Here is a 10,042-nt window from a genome sequence, read left to right on the forward strand (position 1 = left end):
TCTACATCATCTTATCAATTCTTTATTTCTTTTGTCCAAATGGCAATTTTCATTCAAAGAAACTAAGTTCCAGTAACTTACTCTTCTTTTGCAATGCTTTAATTATGCTAGTTACATTATCAATCATTTGTTTCATGCAAACGGATTTAATGGCCAATCTTTGATCAGATTCGCGTCATGTTAATTCGGCCAGTTTATTTCGTTCATTTACTTTCCATGCAATTTCTATTATGCCAGTTTTAATTATGCTATTTCAATTTAAAATGTTTTCAATTAAATGGCAATCAGTTAAATTCTTGTCATTCATTTCATTGGTAATCGATTAAATTCTTGTAATCCATTTCAATGGCAATCGATTAAATTCTTGTCATCCATTTCAATTCAGCCATTTACTTTTCAGTCAATTTTCATTCAGCCATCCTTCTTTAAAGTCAATTTAAATTCAGTTAGTTCATTCAAATTTCTTTAGTCATTGCATTTTTATTTCTTTTAATATTTTGATAAAAAGTCCTTGTAAACAAGGCATAAAAAGAACCTTGCTGGGAGTTCTTACTATTCTCTCTCCCTCATATTCGCCTGAAGTCAGCCCTCAAAAAAAGGGATAGGCTGGTGTCCAATTCATAATTTTTAGTGTTTTATACAAATACTTTGGCACAACTCTATCGGCCACAGATCTTTCTGACCGAATAATTCTCACTGGGCGTGCCAAAATATGTTCGTGCGATTTTTTAGTCTTACGCCGGTCGTTGGACTCTTGCGGGTGTGCCAAAGTATTTGTATAAAACACTCAAAATTATGAATTGAACACCAGCCTATCCTTTTTTCGATAGCTGACTTCAGGCGAATGTGTGGAAGAGAGAATAGTAAGAACTCCTAGGAAGGTTCTTTTTATGCCTTGTTTGCAAGGACTTTTCATCAAAGTGTTAAAAGAAATAAAAATGCAATGACTAAAGAAATTTGAATGAACTGACTGAATTTAAATTGACTTTAAAGAAGGACGGTTGAAAAAAAATTGACCAAAAAGTAAATGGCTGAATTGAAATGGATGACAAAAATTTAATTGATTGCCATTGAAATGAATGACAAGAATTTAATCGATTACCAATGAAATGAATGACAAGAATTTAATTGATTGTCATTTAATTGAAAATATTTTAAATTGAAATAGCATAATTAAAACTGGCAGATCAGAAATTGCATGGAAAGTAAATGAACGAAATAAACTGGCCGAATTAATATCACGTGAATCTGATTAAAGATTGGCTATTGAATCCGTTTGCATGAAATAAATGACTGATAATATAAATAACATAATTTAAGCATTGCAAAAGAAGAGTAAGTTACTGGAACTTAGTTTCTTTGAATGAAAATTGCTATTTGGACAAAAGAAATAAAGAATTGATAAGCTAACGTAGAGTCAATTGAATGAATTTTGATTCATATTTTGGCATGCCCGGTGGGACCTATAGTGGGTGTTGGAAGAAGCAAAAAATGCCACGGCTTATGAAAAATTCCAAGGCCGCAGCTATTAAAGAAGATCTAGAGGAAGGACATCAGCCAGTTCAATCTGAGAGCTCTGCATTGGGCCCTACGGATGAGTTAGTAGTAATTCAAGCACAGGTGAGCTCCCTGGTAGACGCAATAGAATAGATAAGTGCATGTCACAATGACATGCATGAAACTATGTCCCAACTCTTAGCTGCCATTTTGAACAGGCCAAATCAGGCTAGCAGCTCCAATAATCAGGAATCAGCTCTTCAGCCAAATCCGTCACAATCTACTCGGCCAAGAAGGCTATTGAATCATCACAACTGTGGCCGCTAGTAATGATACTCCAACCAAGTGCAACATCAAGTCAGCTGGTGAATACACCACAAATCAGCTATCAATAACAAATCCGCGACCATAGGTAATTCCACCAAACCCTCCTCTAGTACCTTTGAACTAAGGGGGAAATCTGGTCAGGTGGAGACCCCCACACCTACCGTTTAATCATGTGCAGCCATAGGTTGGGCTCGGGGGGCAGAATATGGCTAATCAACCACATGATTGGCCAAATTACTATCAACCAGTAATAAATCAACCACCACAGGTCATGCTAGATAGAGGACAATTAGCTGATTTACTCACACAATAGTACAACTAGAAACTTAGAGGTGCTGGCTGACCAATCTATAGAACTCCATATCCAAAAGTGGTAGATCAAGTCGAGTTCCCTAGAGGATATAAAGTCCCTGACTTTATAACCTTTAGTGGAGAAGGGAATCAATCGACCGTGGAACACATTGGCCGTTTCACAGTTCAATGTGGAGAGGCCAGTGTGAGCCCTTGTTAAAATTAAGACTTTTTCTTAACTCTTTGACAGGAGCAGCTTTTTCATAGTATATTCGTCTACCTCCTAACTCTGTTTTTAATTAGCTACAGATGGATGAGTTATTTCACAATCAATTCTACTGTACAGAGATAGAACCAACTCTGGCCGATTTATCCAGGCTGAGTTAGTTGCCTAGTGAATCAGTCAAGACATTCATTACAAGGTTCAGGAGGGCAAGATTGAGATACCGTGCACCTCTTCCGGAACGGTAGTACATCCGTTTAGCCTTAAACGACCTTGATTTTGAACTCCGAAAGAGGTTTCAAGGAGTCCCATTTCATAACATGTACGACCTGGTTGAGAAAGCTACCAAGTATGAGTTGGTCCTCAAAGAGGAGAAAGAACGGAAAAATTCCTCTAAAAGTAGGTATTATAGGGACCCCAATTTTGAAGTTTTTTCAACTGATGTGGTTGAAGAGGAAGATCTTGATGCCAATTTAGCCGAAATTATCATTAAAAGCCTTATGTGTGTAAGGATTTAACGAAACCAAAGGCATCTATAAGTGGTACTCAGCCATCAACTTCATCAGCCATAAAGGGCACGGCTGATACTAGTAAGATTTATACGTTTGATCTGGCCAAGACAGAATAATTTTTTGATCATTTGTTGGCCGACAAAAAAATTGTTCTACCTAAAGGACATAACATACCATCAGCCACTGATTCTAAAGGGAAAGAGTTCTGCAAATATCATAATTCATGGAATCATTTTACTAACAATTGTTATGTATTTAGAAATGTATTATAGAAAGCAATTGATGAAGGCATTTTGAAATTTTCTAAAAAGAAGCCAGAAGTGATAGGGGTTGACAGTGATCCATTTCCTAATATTGTAAATACCAATGTAATCAGCCTGACACCTGAAAAAGCCACTGATAATGGTAAACAAGAAATGTTACCAAAAGTTCTTGATAGTTCATCATCAGCCAACAGCGATGAGCAGAGGGTGAAGGACTTGGAAAATCAGTTGAGGGAGGCTCAAATTGCCCTCATCAACCATGGCTATTGCCCAAATTACAAAGGCCGCGGGAATAATCCGGACAAGAGCAGCTATTTTCAATCGACCAGGAAACGCAATGTCCATAAAAGGTTAGGTCATCAGCCTAGACAGAATCCTGAAGAAGTCAATCGACCAATATTCAGAGAGAATGGGCCAAGCGCAATAAGAATCATTCGGTCAGAAAGATCTGTGGCCGATAGAGTTTTGCCAAAGCAACATTCCTATCCTAGTTTCAAAAAGAAACCACAAATCCAGTTAGAAGTATGGGTTCAAAAGGGGAAAGAATCTAGTCGTGTTAAAACTGTTAGACCTCCTTTAGTTGACCATGGCAGATGGACTCGGATGAATCATCCGAAGTTTTATAAGCGGCCTCCAACACGTACTCAAAAAAGGAGGAAACAAAGGAAGAATGCAGAACTTAGAAGAAAAGAGGTTAAAATCGACCAGGTTCAATGAGCCAAGGAAGATGAACCAGGGGAGACTGAAGACATAAAGGTTTCTATATCTTTTGGGAATAAGGCATCCTCTTACGAGGAGAAAGAAGATCAGCCAGATCAAGATCGAAAGCATGTGGCCAAGTACAAAATTCGCTTTAGTTCCGGATGAGGTAAATTGTAATATGGTATTTGTATTACTTTCTATGTTTGAAGCAAGGACAGAGCCAATGGTGAACAGGGATGTCAAGTCAACCGAGCTTAAGGATGAGGCTGAATCATCAAAAATCAAGAATGACTCAAAGAGTTCATCGGCCGGGGCAGGATTAGTCTCTCAAGACTAACCAACTGAGGCCAATAAAATCATCTTTGAAAAACCACCTTTAGCCATGACACAACAGTTGAGGCCATTGTATGTTAAGGTTTGGGTTGAAGGACAGCCAATCAATAGGGTGTTGGTCGACAATGGTTCAGTGGTAAATGTCATTCCAGCAACTACTTTGAAGAAATTGGGCAAGACCATGGATGATGTGGTTCCAACCGACGTGGCCATCAGTGGTTTTAATAGAGGATCTCGTAATACTAAAGGTATTCTGCCTTTGGAAATTACTATTGGTAAGAAAACATCATTCACAGCCTTCTTTATCATTGATTCAACCACGGCCTATAATCTCCTTTTAGGCCGAGATTGGATTCACCCTAATATGTGTATCCCATTAACATTGCATCAAATGTTGATTTTTTGGGATGGAAATGAGGTAAAAATTGTTGAGGCCGATAATAAACCCTTTATAGCTAGGGCGTATTCGGTCGAAGCTGCACTTTATGATATAATTGTTGTACCTATCAAATTTATAGGCATCAACAGGATAGGATGACCAGTAGCAGCAATAATGAAGAAAAACTTGGTAAGTACTGATATTGAAGAGCTATTGACAGAAGTAGTTCGGCTGAAAATTGATATTTTCAGGTCGACCATCAAAGAAATTGAAGACGTTTCTAATGGATCACACCAATAAAGAAGAAAATAAGCGGCAAGCTTTTAGGGCCATTTGCATAAGACTAAAAGTATATCTGGCTGAAAAGAGATTGGCCAGAGAAGAACAGTCATGTGAAGAAGTATCGGCCAAAACAGCCAATATAGTTGAAGAAGGTTTTGAAAAGTTAGATGCAATCCAACTTGAAGATTTGGAGTCAGCCCCTTCCAGGATGGAAGATAATAAAGTAGAGGTTCAGGATCCCTTATTTGAAATTAATGTTGGTACTGAAAAAGATCATCGGCCATTATTTGTTAGTGCTTTGCTTGAGCCTAATTTCCAGGTCAATTTGATCATATTATTAAAGGAATATAAAGATTACTTTGCTTGGAGTTATGAAGAAATGTCTGGCCTAGCACGGGAGTTGGTAGAACACAGATTGCCTATTAAGAAAGATTTTCAGCCATATAAGCAACCACCAAGGAGGATGTCCATAAAAGTGATGTTCAAAATTAAAGAAGAAATTGAAAGACTTCTCAAGGTAGGATTTATCTAAACAGTTAGGTATGTGGAATGGTTATCTAATGTTGTTCCAGTAATAAAGAAAAATGGCAAACTTAGGATTTGTGTGGATTTTCACAATTAAATACCGCCACTCCAAAAGATAAATATCCAATGCTAGTGGCCGATCAACTTATTGATTGGGCTGCTAAGCATGAAATAATATCTTTTATGGACGGCTATTCAGGTCATAATCAAATCTATATAGCCGAGAAGGATATTCCCAAAACGGCTTTTAGATGTCCTGGGTCAATTGGTACTTTTGAGTAGGTTGTAATGCCATTCAGCTTAAAGAATGCAATGGCTACTTATCAGAGGGCAATGAATTCAATCTTCCATGATATGATTAGCTGATTTATGGAAGTCTACACAGATGATGTGGATGTGAAATCATCGGCCAAAAATAGGATTTGGAATACTTGAAAAAGGCCTTCGAAAGGATGAGAGTCCACAAGTTGAAAATGAATCCATTGAAGTGTGCATTTGGAGTCTCCCCTGGGAATTTCTTAGGATTTTTGGTACACTAACGAGGCATAAAAATTGATCAGAACAAGGCCAAAGCTATTATCAATGCTATGTGACAAGTGCTCAAATGTGACGCATTTTAGCACCTAAGCGAAGGTATTCAAGTCCATTCATCTATCTTTATTTTTCCGTTTTAGTACCTATTTGTGCTTTTGTCTATTTCAGGTCAATAAGGTTCAAATGGGCTAAAAATGGTTTATTACAACCCTTTTGGAGTCAAACAAAAGTTTTGAGAAGATTTCAGAAAAATCCGAAAAAAAGGTCAAAAATGCAAAATTTCGCCACCAGTGGATTTGGATCGATCGAGAATTTTTCGATCGATCGAAGCTTTTCTTCAATCGATCGAAAATGTGCTGCCAGCGAGCTGTTTTATTCCCGCGCACCTGAACTCTATCTACCACATAGTTGCGGGATTAGATATTTTAAGGGCTTATTTTCTAACTTGTTCACTACTCCATGGACCTTGTATTTGAAGGGATTTAAACCATTTTATAAAAAATCTATTAGTCTTCAATTTTATTTCATTGTTATTTTTATTTTCTCTCTAAAAAAGTTAGAGATTAGGGTTAAAAGAAAAAAGAAGAGTGGAGGCACCAAGAACACTTCTTAAAATCTACACACCCTCTCTCTATATAATTCAATAAAGAAGAAGAGGAATAAGATGAAGCCATGTTTGGGGATTACCCTTGAGGGTTCCAAGATCACACCCACCTCCTCTATGATTGGCTAAACTTCTCCTTGGGGCTTGGATGGGCCCCAAGTTTGTAATCTAAACCTTTATCTCTTTTATACTTTTTGGGGAATATATCTTGTGATTAGTGCTTTGGCCTTGTGAATTTAATGAATCTTAGGTTCTCCTTTGATTTCTATGGATTAATTCTTTCTATTGATTCTCTATATGATTAAATATTGTCTTATGTGTGATTATTTGGGAATTGATCTCTACACTAGTTTTCTATATTGATTGCATGTCTATGTATGGTTGATTGAGAATCTAGTGATAGCTAGACATGGTTTTTATTAGATGAGTTTGTTAATTAATTTGATAGATTATACTTATGCTTGATGGATTGTTCTACAATTTAATTCATGCTTGTTGGTAGGTAGATAATATTTACTTGATTTGATATTGCATAGCTTATTATTCCAAATTTCATGATTTTCTAGATTGATGTGAGCTACAATTGTGACTAGTTTGATTGGTCATGCTTAGAATTGATGGGTTGTGCTACACTTAATTTATTTGTCGGTTAGGTAGATAATTTATACATGAATTTGATGGTTCATGCATAATATTGCAATTGGTAGTCGCATTTTGTTCACAAAAAGGTTTTCCCCAAATCAGTTGAAAGTGTGTGGTTTGGTGAATAAGCTTGGTAGCGATTCCAATACACCCCAAGACCTCACTTCTCATCTCTTAAATCCCTATCTCAACTTAGTTTTTTTTTTAATTGCATTTTAATTAATTTCTTTATAGAGTAATCAACCCAACGCTCTCTTTTTTTCAATCAATTGATATATTAGAGTCGAAATTAAATTCCAACACGTATAATCTCTGTAGACGATCCCTACTCATCATACTTCATTAGTTGTAGTAGTGGTTTTTATAAATATAAATTTGATTAGAAAGGCTTCCGAAACCACATTCATATTTTGACCTTGCGAAGCGGCCTCTCGCATTACAAAGTTTGCTTTCTAAGCACATAAAAAAGGGGGCACGTCAAATTTTGGCGCTGTTGTCGGGGATTAATGGTTTTGTTAGAATAAAACTAGATAATAGTGTTCATTTAATTGTTTGTATTTTTATTTTATTTTTCATTATATATTCATTTCTCATTCTTGATATTAGTTGTCAATTAGGTTCTTGACTACAAGAAAGGCAAACGTTGAAACTTGAAGCAATCATTGGAGCTTAAAGCTAGCATTGGAAATTGAAGATGCTTAAGGACCTTTGTGAGCAATTCTTGGAACTCTTGTATTTTAATTGTGCACTTCTTTGCATGCTTGTGATAGCCCTTGTTAAGGCCAATTTCATTGCTTTATTTTAAGTCCAAGCATCGGCCCGTGTGGAGGCTAAAATTTTTTCTTGCATTTGGAATTTTAATGTGAATGGAGCCATTGTTTGATCCAAGTTTGGGGGGGAATTTCTTCCCTTCACCTTATGCTCCTTCATTATATTTTAATCCTTATGAGATTGAGTACAATTCATTTCATACATCATCTTATGATGGACTTGATCACTTTTTTAATCCTCCTTATGACTATTGCCCTCCCCTAACATTTTTTGAAGAACCACCTCCATCACCTCATTCACCCGAGTTTCAAGAAAAAGTGTTAGCTCTACTTGATGGGCTTAATTCACAAACTCAATTTATCCTTTCACATTCTTAAATTTTAGCCAAGCTTGAAGCTCAAGTTGAGCAAATTCCAAGTACTATTTCTCGTCAAGAGGAGGAGGAAGCGGCAAATGAAAAAATGGCAAGAACTTCAATTTATATAGATGAAGATGATGATAGTGAATAGGAAGAAATAACAAGTAAGCAATTTGAGGAGTTAATAAGTCCACCAATGGCTAATTCAATAGAGCACAACATGATTAATGAGGACTTTCCTTGTTTTGATCATAATTTGATTCCAGCCTTTTATACTTTAGAGAGTGAGGAGACGGTGACCACTATAGAGGTAGGATAGGAGGAGGAAGGACTTGTTGAAGAAGGCCTTCCTTCTATTATCTCCAATGACCCTCTTGAGACATGCCTTTTTGAAATGTATAAAAATTGTCGTTTTGACCTTGAAAGCTCTAAAAATGAAATAAACTTTCTAATGGACTCCTTAGCTAACTTGGATGGTGAGGAGATGGTGATTATTAAGGAAAATGAAAGAGATGAAAAGAGTGCAATTCCTATTAATCCACTTGAGTTTTTGAAAGACTTTGCCTTGCCAAGTACAAGGCCGCTCATTATTGATTTTATTTTCAAGACCGTGGATGAAAGGAAACAAATTGCATCTTTCATAATTTCTTTTCAAGTTATTCTTTTAGAGGATGATTTCATTGTTGTAAGTGAGGTGTTAAATGAGAAAATAGAAAATAAGGTCAATAAGGATGTTTCATATCCAGTCTTTGATACTTTTGATTAGTGAGTCGAACCAACGTCTTGCTAGAGACGTTAAACACTAGTCGATTGATCGAAAATGATCTCAATCGATCGAAAATAATTTCGATCGATCAGAATTGCATCGGAAATTTTGATCCCAGGGCAATAATATTCATGTTTTTGATCGATCATGGCCCAGCTTGATCGATTGAAGTAAATTTTGATCGATCGAAGCGGAAAAAATAAAAAAAATAAAAAATAAAATTAAAAATTGCATCCATTATTTAATTGCATTTTCATTCCTTGCATGTTTATTTATTTTATTTTTATGTGTGTGTATATATTTTTTATGTCTAAAAAATAAAAAATAAAATAAAAAATTTTTATTTTCATTTTTCATTATTTTGTTCTTGCATCATTTCTTACTTTTTGTTTTTCATTTCTTGCATTGTACATATTATTTCATTATATTTTACCTTCTTTATTTTTCTTTTTGTATTTTGTTCATGCATTTTATTCTTTGATTTTCTTGCATTTTGTATATACTTGCTTTTATTAAATGAAAAATATAAAAATTCATCATTGTGCCCTTATGTGTAGTCATGCTACTTTCATATATTCTATTGGGTTTGATCTCATATCTCTCTTTCATCTTGTGCTATATTGCCTTAGAATGCTTGATTTACTTATTTTATCCCATTTTATATTTGATGTGAGTTTGCTAGTATAGTTATTCAAGTAGGTTGTTGATTCCAAGTTTGGGGGTGCACTTTTTCCCAATGGATCATTACCGGGCTTCATGCCTTTTCCACCATGGTATATTCTTTCCATCTTTTCTATTGTTCTCATTGCACATTGAGGACAATGTGCGGTTTAAGTTTGGGGGTTTCAACCACGAAGACTGAATTTAAGGGCATCATGTCTCTCTTTGACATTAATCCAAACTTTTGGCACCGAACACACACTTTACAAAAGTTATAGGCATCTCGGTGAATAGTGGTCCAGAAGAGCCCACTTTGAAGAACCTTCAAAGCAGTCTTTTTTTCACTAAAATGCCCACTACAAGCAAGTGTGTG

The sequence above is a fragment of the Cornus florida genome, unplaced genomic scaffold (assembly GCF_030987335.1).
Source record: "Cornus florida cultivar Cherokee Brave unplaced genomic scaffold, ASM3098733v1 CherokeeBrave_3.0.0_Hap2_Chr04, whole genome shotgun sequence".
NCBI classification, from domain to species: Eukaryota; Viridiplantae; Streptophyta; class Magnoliopsida; order Cornales; family Cornaceae; genus Cornus; species Cornus florida.